This window comes from Miscanthus floridulus, chromosome 9 (genome assembly GCF_019320115.1).
Source record: "Miscanthus floridulus cultivar M001 chromosome 9, ASM1932011v1, whole genome shotgun sequence".
NCBI lineage: Eukaryota > Viridiplantae > Streptophyta > Magnoliopsida > Poales > Poaceae > Miscanthus > Miscanthus floridulus.
The window spans coordinates 1,185,925-1,199,364 of record NC_089588.1 but is presented as its reverse complement, the minus strand read 5'-3'; positions in this window follow the sequence as shown (position 1 = coordinate 1,199,364).

Genomic DNA, 13,440 nt, shown 5'->3' with positions numbered 1-13,440 from the left:
TGAGCCCCTGCTCCGGTGTACAAATCCGTAGGATCCGGCGTCTACTCTCTTCACCCTCAACGACGCCACCGGGAGCATGGAGCGGGAGAGCCTTGACATGGGAATTGCGTCCGTGCTCGAAGCCCTGGACCACACCAGGGGCGCTTTGCACGACATCATCATTCCCTCTGGTCGGGTATTTGCTTGATCCTATTTCTTGCCTTTTCCTTTCTCCATATATTTTTTGTATTCTTACCATCGTCTTCCTTCAGTCCCTTATCGCTCGCAGCCAGGGGAAGTCTCAATTCCTTCATGAACGAGGGAAACCTAGGACCACCTTGTCGAGGAGGTGTGGCAGCATGGAGAAGTGACCGCTTAGCTTGTCGCTGCCCAATAGAGGGTGGCCGAGCTGACTCCCCTTGCCACGAAGTAGGACGGTCTTCGGTTGCGGGTAGCCGAAGCCCGTTGGCATGCTGACGAGGCTGAGAGGGCGTTCGAGGTAATGTCGGTGAGATCATGGAGGGACGACGAGGAGGCCACCAAGGTCAAAAAGGAGCGAGATGAGCTGCTCTAGACGGACGCCAAGGCCCGCCAAAAGTTCCTCGACCTTCTGGCCGAGGTTGAGAAGGAAAGGGAGTTGAAGCTGGGGACCAAGGAGAGGCTCGTGGCCCTAGAGAAGAGGGCGACCTAGGATGCCACAGAGGTCGCTCGGCTACGCGAGGAGCGGGATTAGCTGCTCCAAACTATGGAGAAGCTCCACTTAGAGTGTGGTGCGGCTCACGAGGAGCACAACTAGGACCTTTGAGAGCGTGACCAGGCCTACCAAGAGCGCGACGACGCGCAGCAGAAGGTCGGCTCCCTCCAGGCCGAGCTTGGAAACGTGATGTCCCAGAAACTAGAGGCCGAGAGCATCTCTGCCGGGCTAGCCGTGGACCTCGTCGAGGCAAGGAGGAATCGTCAGGCAGAGAGCAACAAGCTTGGTATCTTGAGCGCCACTCTTGGAGTGGTACATGACGACCTTGAGGTGGTGCGATCAGAGGGGACCAGCTTGCTCGCAGCCCGTGCCGTTGAAATCATAGCTCGTGTGTGCTAGCTCGAGAGGAATGCCCTTCACGCCAGGGTCAACCAATCCTTCAAGATTGCTCATTCTCATTATGGGGACACCATCGACCTAGAGATGATGAGCCACAGCTTCACGCCTGGCTATGAAGTCCACGAGCTAGAGGATATGGAAGCGGCGGTGGCTCCCCTTTCACAGGACCTGGCGGACAGGATCGAAAGCATAGTTCTCCCCCGGAGGGGTTAGTTAGTTCAATAGGTTGATCATTCTTGTAATCAGAGGACAAGTGCCAACCTTTGTGTATCACTTGAACAAACTTGCCATTTTGTTTCGTTTGATCAAGTCTATTCCTTTGTTTTGGTGTGAACAGATTTGTTTTTCCTCCTTTTTTATGTGTGAAAAGGGGTTCATGCATTTTGACCTTTCTGTTTGTTAAGGCCATAGGGCCCAAGGTGTAGGAGGGAAACTCTGATCACGCTGGTAAGCAAGAGTGCCGTAACCGCTGGGGCATAGGTTTCTTGCAGCCCGACTAGCCTTACTCAGTTATTTATTTCTGCAGACCTTGCCACTAGGTTTCACATGAGGAAGAGGTCGGCCGCGGTCACTGCTTCAGAGAGGGTGTATATATATACCCTTATGAGCCCCTGAGTGAGATCTGACCCCTTGCCGTTGCTAGGATCGAGTGTCACTGAAGATCGAGGAGAGGATAGCTAAATTAGTAGGAGAAAGCATCTCTTGTTTTAGAAATGCTATTCGTAGTTTTTGCACATACCCCCTCCCTAGGATCTACGCCATCATTTTGCGACCGCACGTTTGGTCTCCTTGTGAATCCAACTTTCCTCGAGCCCCCACGCCTAGCAGGGGCCCGGTCGAGGGTCGGCTCATCATTGTGATCATCGCCCAATCCATGGTTTCCGCAACCGGAGGGGTTGAGCTATCGCCACTTGCCTCGATGGCTCAAGTGACACGCTCGGTGAGCTCACTAATAGGATGTTCGAGTGGAATCTGGGTCCATCATTTGTGACAGGGTCGGCATAGCCTTTATGTGGCACTCCACTGCTCCTTAACCCGCCCTGATAGATGCTCGTGTCGCTCCAAAGACTGACTTTAGGTGGCCCCCAGGCCTCTCCTTGATGGAGATTCTGTGGGATCGGCTCGAGGTTAGGATCGAACGAGAAGGTTGAGATGACCCTTTCCGCTTCTAAGCGGGTCGGGCAAAGGCCGCTGGGCCTCATCTATGTCTTCTCCCCTGGCTCTGGTCGACGTGAGGTGGCCTCGGGCCCTTTGCGGGTCAACCTAGGAACTTTGGTCTGGTGGATTCCCGAGTTCGGGTCAGGCGGCTCGAGCCCTTGAGCCCCGTGGGGCTCGATAGGGGTTGGTCGAATTTCATGCGTCACCCCATCATCGGTTTTCACAACCGGAGGGTCTGAGCTAATGACACTTGCCTCAATGGCTCGAGTGTCGTGCTCGGTGAGCTCGCTAACAGGCATGTTCGAGTGGAATCCGAGTCTGTCATCCGCTAATGGGGTCGACATAGCCCACGTTTGGCATTCCACTGCTCCTTAACCTGCCTCCCGGCAGATGCCCAAGCCATTCGATAGGCTTGGGTGGCCCGCTGGCCTCTCCTCAATGGAGATTCTATGGGCTTGGCTCGAGGTTAGGATCGAATGAGAAAGGTCTAGATGTCCCAGTCTGCTTCTGAGAAGGGTCGGGCAAGGCCGCTGGGGCTCATCTAAGTTTTTCTCCCCTGGCTTTGGTTGACACGAGGTGGCCTCGAGCCCTTCACGGGCCAGCCTTCAAACCTCAGTCAGCCGCCGCTCATATCGAATGAGACGACTACCGCTTCATGATGCGATGCGAAGCATTATGATGTAGCAATTGCATATGCAATGCTTGGATGTATGGGATGAATGTATGGATGAATGAATGAACGAATGTATGAATGCATGCATGAGTATGGATGAATGAATGATCGTGCAACGGAAAAGAAAAGTGGGGTTGGTAAAGTTACCTCGATAGCTCGAGTGACAGGTTTGGGGAGCTCTTATCGAACATGTTCGTGTGGGGCCTAGGTCCGTCATTCGCGATGGAGTTGGCATAACCTGCATGAGGCATCCTGATTCTCCCTACCCATCTCTCGACGGTGGCTCGAGCCGTTCGATCAGCTTGGGCGACCTACCAACCTCTCCTCAATGGAGATTCCATAGGTGGGCCTCTCCTAATCCTTCCAGGGAAGGCAGAGGCTAAAGCTTGTGGTGTGGGGAGGGGTAGGTTTCTTGCAGTCTGTAACACCTCGGGTGTTTAAAATACTAAAACCTGACATATCATCATATGCATTGCAAAGCATTTGGCATTTGGTGAAAACTTTGAGATGCATACACTAAAACAAGTTTATATTCATATAGTATGTGTTGAATTGTATTGGTTGACTTAAATTCAAAGTTTGTTGGATTTTTGAATTTTTCGAGAAAACCCCCGCTTTTTGACATTTAAACCCTACCCTGAAAATCCATTTCAAAATTTAAGCATATTTTGGGGTTGGTCCCAAAAGCAAAAGTGTAGAGCTTGACTAGTTAAGCAAATTTTATCTTTGGAGTTTTTCAAGTTGTTTAGAAAAATTTTGAGTAATTCAAAAAGGCGTAATTCGTTAAATTTCCCTATTTCAAATTCAAAAGTTCATTTCAAAATCTAGACCGAATTAGGAGATGGTTATAAAAGCAAAGTTGTAGAACTTTTGATTTTGAACAACTTTTGTTTTTGGAGATTTTTGAGTTGTTATGAAAATTTGAGAGTAATTTGTGAATTTTGGTGAATGGCAAACTTGTAATTATTGTGAACAGTGTTCACCGCTTGCGCCACACCGCCGGCGAGCTTCGGCTTGCTTCCAGTCGCGCGCGTGGCCGTCTGGCGTCGCGTTGGCGCGCTGAAGGCGTCGCCGTGGCTTCTCCTTGCTTCCTTGGCCGCCCTATAAAGCTCCGACGCCGTCGTCTTTGCCCTTTCTTCTTGCTCTGTTTTCCCGTCGCCGCTGCTCCACTCCGTCGAGCTCTCACCGTCGACCTAGCGCCGTTGCCGTCTCAGCAAAGCGTGCTCCAGCTCCGTCGTATCCTTGCGCATCCAGCCAACCCACCAATTCAGCTAGTCTAAGTCAGGAACTCGAGTTGCATCGTCTTCTTCCTCGCGGCCGACAACTCCTCCGCCAAGCACGATTCGCCGCGGCCAGAGCTCCACGGTGCATCTTCGTCCCTGGTTTTGGCTGATTTTGCTTCATCTCGATGCTGTAGTACTTAATCCATAGCTGGTTGCTCATTTTGATCACTGCAGTCGCCGGTACACCATCGCCGACGACGTTTTGCTCCGCCGTGATCACCGTGATCGTCGTCACGCCTCTCCGTTGCTTCTCCGACCTCGCTCCTTGCTTCAACGCGTTCGGGGTGAGCCACTGGTGCTTCCTGGATCCCTTGTTTGAGCTCTACCGATCGCACACCGCCGGCGTAGCGCTGCCGTGCCACCGCGTCCGCCATAGTCGACGACGAGCTAGTATAGGACCGTAATCAGTGCTGATAGGGACGTCAATCGATGCGCCTAGACTTGGTGATCATTTTGGTACGTTGGTCGTCGCCGGTGAACTCACCGTCGACGAGAATTCGCCGGTCAGAACCGTCGCTGCCGTGGTCAACGTCGGAGGTTGAAGATGACATGTGGGACCCGGGTGTCAGTGACTCAGTGTTCAAATGGATTTTTCTATTATCAGATTTGAATGAATAGTGTCTGTTTTTGTTATTTTTGTGTAGATTTATTTAGAGCTCCAAAAATTATGAAAAGTTTTGTGTGACTTCTCTAAGATGTATAGTATTTAACAAAAAATTGAAATATTGATTTTCAGTATTTTTGGGGTATGATAAAAATTGCTCAATTAATTAATAAATGACTTTCCATAATTTTTCTAGGCTTATTTACTTGTCCAAAAATTATGAAATTTGTTTTGCCACTTAGTTATCATGTAATGAACATTTACAAAAATTTGAGCTCAATTGGAACAAGTTGATTTATTTCATAATTTTGAATTAAATAATTAATTCATAAAAGCAAATAGTAACCTTTAATGATTTAGGTTTTGTTTGAAATTTTGGATTGAGTGATGACCTTGGGTCATTTGTTGATAATGATCCTTGGCAGTTGATATATGTGTTACGAAAAAGATTTAGTTTGTTTGACTTGCAACTGTACCGCGAAGGAAAGTTGTATTCAAATTGTTAATTTTTGTATCCATCATCGAGCATCATATTCGTATTCCGCATCATGTTAAACGTGGCATTGTTATTACGTGTAGCGAACGAAGGTGAACACGTGGTAGTTAATCAAGCTGTTGAGGAGGTTAATCCGTCTGTTGAGGTCGGATCGAATACTTGTGTGACGTCGCAGAAATCGGACTTTTCCGTCAACGAAGGCAAGCCCCGGATGCATACAACCCTACCTTGTGTTTTACAAATTAATTTCGCTTTTGCTTTCCGTTACTGCATTAAGTGATTAGGAGTTAAGTAAAAGCCTAATTGGTGCATTACCACCCTTGTTATTCCATATTTACCATATTACCAGTTTTAAACTCGTATATGTCTAGTTTTGCTTAGCTATGCGTAGAACGATGAAAGTCGGGTGATTACCTACCACCTGCAAGTTTTAAATGGAACCTTGGTTACTTATGTTATCATGAGATATGGGAATGTGGAGTAATAAATCTAGATCGGGCGGACTCGGTGTGTGTGAGCCACAAGACATGGAGGTCTTGTGAGCGGGTTCTTTCCGCCTGTGTCTATTAAGGCACGTCCGTTGTTGAATTGCATGAGGTGAGAATTTGTAGTACTAACCACATACTCCGGTAAGCCTGAACTTGGCGATTCTATTACGAGAATGGCTACTCGCGCACTGGGAGTGGAGAGATGGTGGGAATAGCGTGTACCCACGTGGCAATGGGCTAGATTGGTGGAGTACTGTATTCTCGGGTGGCGCGGACCCGTTCTTGTTTTAGAGGATCCGAGGGTAGGTTGGTATATGTAGGTCAGGGACCTACATATGTCGTGTGGTCTGGAAGTCCCAGCTGGGTTTATAATCGATTCGAATCGTCGTTGCTCCTCGGTTATGGAGACTCAACTCACTGTTCATCATCGTAGTACTAATAACTGGAACTCAAATAAGGCTTGTGAAGGTGTTGGATATGAAGTTTCATGATCTCATCATGGATCATGTCAGCTTTGTATATGATTTTATGAAGCTTTCTATATAAAGAATTTCGTTAAAGAGCTTTTACCGCAAAAGAACTTTGATTATTGCTAAAGCCATACCTTGAATCCCTGAGCCTGCATTCCTGAGTTCTATCAATTTTTATTTCGGTTAAGTCTTGTTGAGTACTTTTGTACTCAGGGTTCGTTGACCCCTTGTTGCAGGTGAGCCTCATGAGCAGATCTGTTTGGATCGTGCTGCATGACAGTTGTACCTTGTGATGACGATGAGAAGTAAATGTGTGGCCCTTGGGCAGGGCAATCTCCTTGTGTGTTTTGTATTATATTATAATGCCACTCCACTATTTCGTTTTGTAATGAACATCGAACCTAGTTGCGAGGTTTGAAACTACTGTTTTGTAAATTATGTTATTGTAAGACTTCCGCTGTTTTTACTCTGGTGCTGATATTTGAATAAATGTTGTAATACTACAATGACTCTGTAACGTGATCCTGCTCGGAAATTGTGGATGATTCGGGGTTCCCCGAGGACACCCGACAGTCTTTTTAAGTTATTGGAAACGTATGCATAAATGTCAAAGGTCATCGGACAGTGACAGGTGCATGGGGGCCCTATAACTTAGGAGGTTCTGCCACAGAATGGTATCGGAGCGATCGTTACAAGGTTTTTGTTGTATTGTTTACAAAAACTTCAAAATGATTTGGGATGACTAAATTTAACTTGCTAATTTAGTCCAAATTGCTTCTGACTTATCTTATTTCTTTCTCACCATTCCTTATTTGATTAAAAGGGTCTTGTGTGGTGGAGTAGTAATCTTACTATGCCCTATAAAAAAATGTTGTTTATGTGCATTATAAACTTTGATGTTTTTGTTCGTAAGAACGATTCAAGCATCATGAATAATTCACTCGTTACTTCCTTCACCTCTTAGTCTGGAGTTGAGTAGTGAGTCTGGTTTGAGGAATGTAATCCATCATAGCTGCTCTTTAGACTTTGATCAAATGTCTTACTTGGATTAAATTGGTTTCCTACAGTATGGCTCGTGCCAAGATGACGCCCCGTAAGTCCACTGGACCCAAAGGAGTTCCTCGTCACCAACTTGCCCCTAGAAATGATGGTGCTAGCAGTAGCAGTTCTAGGCCTGATCCTCAGGCAGAGATACATAGGATTTCTGCAGAGTTAGCACAAGCTACTAGAGATAGGGCTTTGGATGCTATACAGGTAGGAGAATTACAGGATCAATTGAGGCGTCTCACCACCGCACACAGGAACTGCGAAAGCATGTTAGTTCGTACGGTGGAGGGACAAAATGAGGCTTGGCATAGGGAAAATGTAGCTAGAGCTAGAACTCATGAGCTAGAATTCTATGTAGAAGATTTAGAAGAACATAATACCTATCTACATGAGGAAGTTCATAGGCTTAGCAATCTACTAAATCCGAATCATGAGCCTCAAGCTGATGCCATGGACCCGGGTGTCATCCTTGCCGATGATGATGAATCGGAAGAGGAAGAAGAAGAAGATCCTGAAGAATTAGTAATGATAGATGAAAGTGATAATGAAGGCGGTTAATATTTCCGAAATGGATACCGAGCCTGAAGTTTGAAGTGCTCAGGGAAAGGAGTAGAGTTGTGTAATAGAAGATCTAGTTAAGATAGTAGTCTTGTTAGATGTGTTCTTGTGTTTAATAAGTGGCATCGATGTAATGCGGGTAGTAAGCTCTTTGATCTTTGAGTAAAGACTTGTGAATAAAGTTGGTTTGTTATGAGCAGATGCGTCGTACGCGGGGATCGCATATTCCTGGTACTTCACAAGATGATGATGATATCCCCAACCACCACCAATGCCGACCAATCTGGCTGAGGCTATTGCTGCATTAGTCAATGTGACTGTGGAAAATTCTCGTTTGCTTCATGAGATGGCTCAAAGTAATCAAAATCAGATACATGGGAACCGTGGCCGCAATCATAATAGGCATGAGGCTACCTATGTGGATTTCACGGATACAAAACCCCCGGTGTTCACCAAGGCAGATGAACCACTAGAGGCTGATGACTGGCTTAGGACCATGGAGCAGAAATTTGATCTTATTCACTGCACAGAGTTTCAGAAACCGGTGTTTGCTGCCCAGCAACTTAGAGGTGCAGCTGGTGCTTGGTATGCAAATCTGATGGCCATGCAACCCGCAGGCGTTCCGTTAACTTGGACAGAATTTCGCACTGCTTTCAGAGCCCATTATATCCCAGAAGGAGTGATGGCTATGAAACTGGATGAATTCCTTGCTTTGAGGCAAGGGGATCAAACGGTTATGCAGTATGTGGGAAGATTCAATCATCTGTCGCAGTATGCATCTGAACATGTCAATACGGATGCCAAGAAAAAGAAATGGTTCATGAGAGGTCTGAATACCAAACTGCAGACATGATGACAGCATGTACCAATATCACTTATCATGAGGCAGTAAATATTGCAATTGCTTCAGAGGCAAAGTATCGGCAGCATAAGGAAGCTCAAGAAGAAAAAGAATGTGCCGGTCTGGACCTTTTGGTGGAAACCAAAAGAGGCAGAGAGTGATTTATCATCCAGTAAACCATTATCGTCCTCCTTATCGTCCGCCGCAGTTTCAAGCCGGGCAACAGTCAAATGTCCGTCCTGCTATAACCTATCCGAACTCACAGTCAACCAATGCTCTTGGTGGTAAATGCTCCAACATCCCAGGGTCACAACTATCCGTGCTACAATTGTGGAAGGACTGGTCATTTCTCCAGGGAATGTCCATATCCTAGGCAGGCTAATCAAAATTATCAGAAGGTTCCTGCCAATCAACACAGGGTCAAGCACCAAACAAGAACCACAATCAGAATGCTCAGAAGGGCAAAGATGAGAGGAAGACAGGAAGGGTTTTCTATATTCAAGCCGGGGAAATTCCTGAAGGAGAACCAGTGATGATGGGTATGTTTCCTGTCGCCAATCACCCTTGCAGTTATACTTTTTGATTCTGGCGCATCGCATTCATTCATCAATAGAACATTTGTCATGAAGTATGAAATTTCAATTGGGGCAAACAAAGGAAAGTTTCTTTATACAGTCGCCCGGGGGACGTCTGTGTACTAAGGGAAATGGTATACCAGGTACCCGTAAACCTGGGTGGGCATATTTTTCCCACTACCATGATTATCCTTAAGGATCAGGATATAGATGTAATCTTGGGAATGAATTGGATGTATCAGCATAAGGCTGTTATAGATGCTTTGATAGGACTTTAAGAGTAAATTTGCCTGATAGTAATTCTCAACTTCTTATCCAACTTCCAACCCTAAGAAGATCAATGGGCAAGATTTGTGCAACTGCTGTCAAAGAGATTAGAGATATTCCGGTAGTGTGTGAATTTCCGGATGTGTTTCCTTGAAGATTTACCCGGTCTACCACCTGATAGGGATGTACAGTTCAATATAGAGTTACAACCTGGAACAGCTCCGATTTCTCGGAGAGCTTATAGAATGCCACCTAAGGAATTGGCCGAGTTGAAGACTCAGTTACAAGAATTAATTGAGAAAGGGTTTATCCAACCTAGTTCCTCACCTTGGGGATGTCCGGCAATTTTTGTGAAAAAGAAAGATGAGACCCTGAGGTTATGTGTTGACTATCGTCCATTGAATGAAGTGACCATCAAGAATAAGTATCCATTACCTCGGATAGATTTGCTTTTTGATCAATTGGCCGGAGCCAAAGTTTTCTCCAAGATAGATTTGAGGTCAGGGTATCACCAAATTAAGATAAAGCCTGAAGATATTCCCAAAACGGCATTTACCCACAAGATATGGATTATATGAATACTTGGTAATGTCTTTTGGTTTGACAAATGCTCCAGCTCATTTCATGTATCTAATGAACTCAGTATTCATGCCTGAGCTAGATAAGTTTGTAGTGGTGTTTATTGATGACATTTTAGTATATTCCAAGACTAAGAAAGAACATGCAGAACACCTCAGAATTGTTCTGACCCGCTTGAGAGAACATCAACTATATGCCAAGTTCAGCAAGTGTGATTTTTGGCTTAAGGAAGTGCAATTTCTTGGACATGTCTTGTCAGCCAAGGAGTTGCAGTTGAATCCTAGCAAAGTGAAAGATGTGCTTGATTGGAAACCGCCAACCACAGTTCATCAAGTTCGGAGTTTTCTTGGATTGGCGGGGTATTACCGTCGGTTTATTCCAGAATTCTCTAAAGTATCAAAGTCCATAACTGAATTGTTGAAGAACCAAGTTAAGTTTGTCTGGTCATCAGATTGTGAGGAGGCTTTCCAGACTTTGAAGAGACTGTTAACCACTGCACCAGTATTAGCCCAACCTGACATCGAGAAGCCATTTGATGTTTATTGTGATGCTTCGGGTATTGGTATTGGATGTGTGTTGATGCAAGAAGGCCGAGTTCATTGCCTATGCATCTCGGCAACTTAAGCAACATGAAGAAACTATCCAACTATGATCTGGAGTTAGCAGCTGTGGTTCATGCTCCTAAAGATTGTGGCGGCATTACCTGCTTGGTATACGTGCCATATGTATATAGACCACAAGAGCTTAAAGTATATCTTTACTCAGTCAGAGTTGAACATGCGACAAAGAAGATGGTTAGAACTGATTAAGGATTATGAATTGGAAGTACATTATCACCCTGGTAAAGCAATGTAGTTGCAGATGCTCTCAGTCGCAAAAGTTATTGCAACTGTCTGACAGTGAGAACAATGGGTCTGAATTTATGTCAAGAAATGGAGAAGTTGAATGTAGAAGTAATTCAACAAGGAAGTTTGACCAACATAATTGTTGAAGCTACTATTCGAGATCAAGTTATTGCTGCTCAGAAGGAAACAAGGGTATAGCCCATATCAAGGAAAAGTCAAGATGGAAAAGCAGAATGCTTTAACATAGATGATGAAGATGTGTTGTGGTTCAAGGATCGCCTGGTGGTACCAAAAGTTCCTGAGTTGCGACAGTCAATTCTAGATGAGGCACATGCTACTAGGTTATCTATCCATCCGGGAAGCAACAAGATGTACCATGATTTGAAGCAAAGATTCTGGTGGACTAAAATGAAAATAGAGATTGCTAGATATATAGCAAAGTGTGATACTTGTCAAAAGGTGAAAGCTATACATTTGAGGTCTGCTGGTGAATTACAACCATTACCTATTCCATCTTGGAAGTGGGAGGACATCAGTATGGATTTTATTGTTGGTCTACCCAAGACATCAAAGGGGTTTGACTCAGTAGGGGTTATTGTAGATCGACTCACTAAGTCAGCGCATTTTCTTCCAGTCAAGACAATATATCCTACGATCCAATATGCCAAGATGTACTTAGCAAGAATCATGAGTCTCCATGGAATACCCAAGACTATTGTGTCAGATAGGGGTACACAGTTTGTCTCCAACTTTTGGAAACAATTGCATTCTTCATTGGGTACCAAACTTCTGTATAGTACAGCTTATCATCCGCAGACTGATGGGCAGACTGAAAGAGGTCAATCAGTACTTGAAGACATGTTAAGGTGTTGTGTCCTTAACTATTCCAATAAGTGGGATGAGTGCTTACCTTTGGCCGAGTTCTCATACAACAATAGTTATCAGGAAAGCATTAGAATGGCTCCATTTGAAGCACCTCTATGGTCGTAGATGCAGAACATCATGAGTTGGTCCGAGCCTGGAGAAAGAGATTCTTTGGAGTTGACCTTGTGAAAGAAACAGAAGACATGGTTAGGCAAATACAGGAATAATTTGAAGATAGCTCAATCCCGTCAAAAGAGTTATGCGGATAGAAAACGGAGGACCATTAGTATTTAACAAAGGAGATTTTGTATATCTGAAAGTATCACCAATGAAGGGAGTTAACCGTTTTGGTGTTAAAGGAAAATGGCACCTCGATATATTGGACCATATCAAATTTGGAAAGGTATGGAAAAGTGGCATATCGCTTGCAATTACCTGAACATCTCGCAGCTGTACATGATGTGTTTCCATGTTTCTCAATTGAAGAAGTGTCTCCGAGTGCCTGAACAAGAATGTTGAAGTTAAAGGAGTAGAACTAGAAACCGGATTTAACTTATTCCGAATATCCTATCCGAGTGTTAGATCAGAAAGATCGTGTTACTCGAAGATGGACAATCAAGTTCTATAAAATACAATGGAATCAACATTCAGAAGAGGAAGCTACCTAGGATCAGAAGATTACTTGTTAGAAAAGTTTCCAGAGTTTCTAAGCGGTCAATATAGAGTAGATAATGTAGTTGAGCTCGGTTACTACAAGTTGTGTTTGTAAAAGAACCTCAGCAGTTTTATGGAAAAGTTCTAGATGTTTTTGGATATGACACATTTCCTTTTCCATTACTTACTCTATGGCTTTGATCTCGGGGCGAGATTTCTTTAGGGGGAAGGATTGTAACACCTCGGGTGTTAAAATACTAAAAACCTGACTATCATCATATGCATTGCAAAGCATTTTGGCATTTGGTGAAAACTTTGAGATGCATCACTAAAACAAGGTTTATATTCATATGGTATGTGTTGAATTGTATTGGTTGACTTAAATTCAAAGTTTGTTGGGATTTTTGAATTTTTTCGAGAAAACCCCGTTTTCACATTTAAATCCTACCCTGAAAATCCATTTCAAAATCTAAGCATATTTTGGGGTTGCCCAAAAGCAAAAGTGTAGAGCTTGGCAAGTTAGCAAAGTTTTTTTGGAGTTTTTCAAGTTGTTTAGAAAAATTTTGAGTAATTCAAAAAGGCGTAATTCGTTAAATTTCCCTATTCAAATTCAAAAGTTCATTTCAAAATCTAGACCGAATTAGGAGATGGTTATAAAGCAAAGTTGTAGAACTTTTGATTTTGAACAACTTTTGTTTTTGGAGATTTTTGAGTTGTTATGAAAATTTGAGAGTAATTTGTGAATTTTGGCGAATGGCAACTTGTAATATTTGTGAACAGTGTCCACCGCCGAGCTACACCGCCGGCGACTTCGGCTTGCTTCCAGCGCGCGCGTGGCCGTTGGCGTCGCGCTGGCGCGGTGAAGGCTCGCGTGGCTTCCTTGAGCTTCTGGCGTTATAAGACCGACGCCGTCGTCTTCTTTCTTCTTCTCTGTTTTTCCCGTCGCCGCGCCCAGCTCCGTCGAGC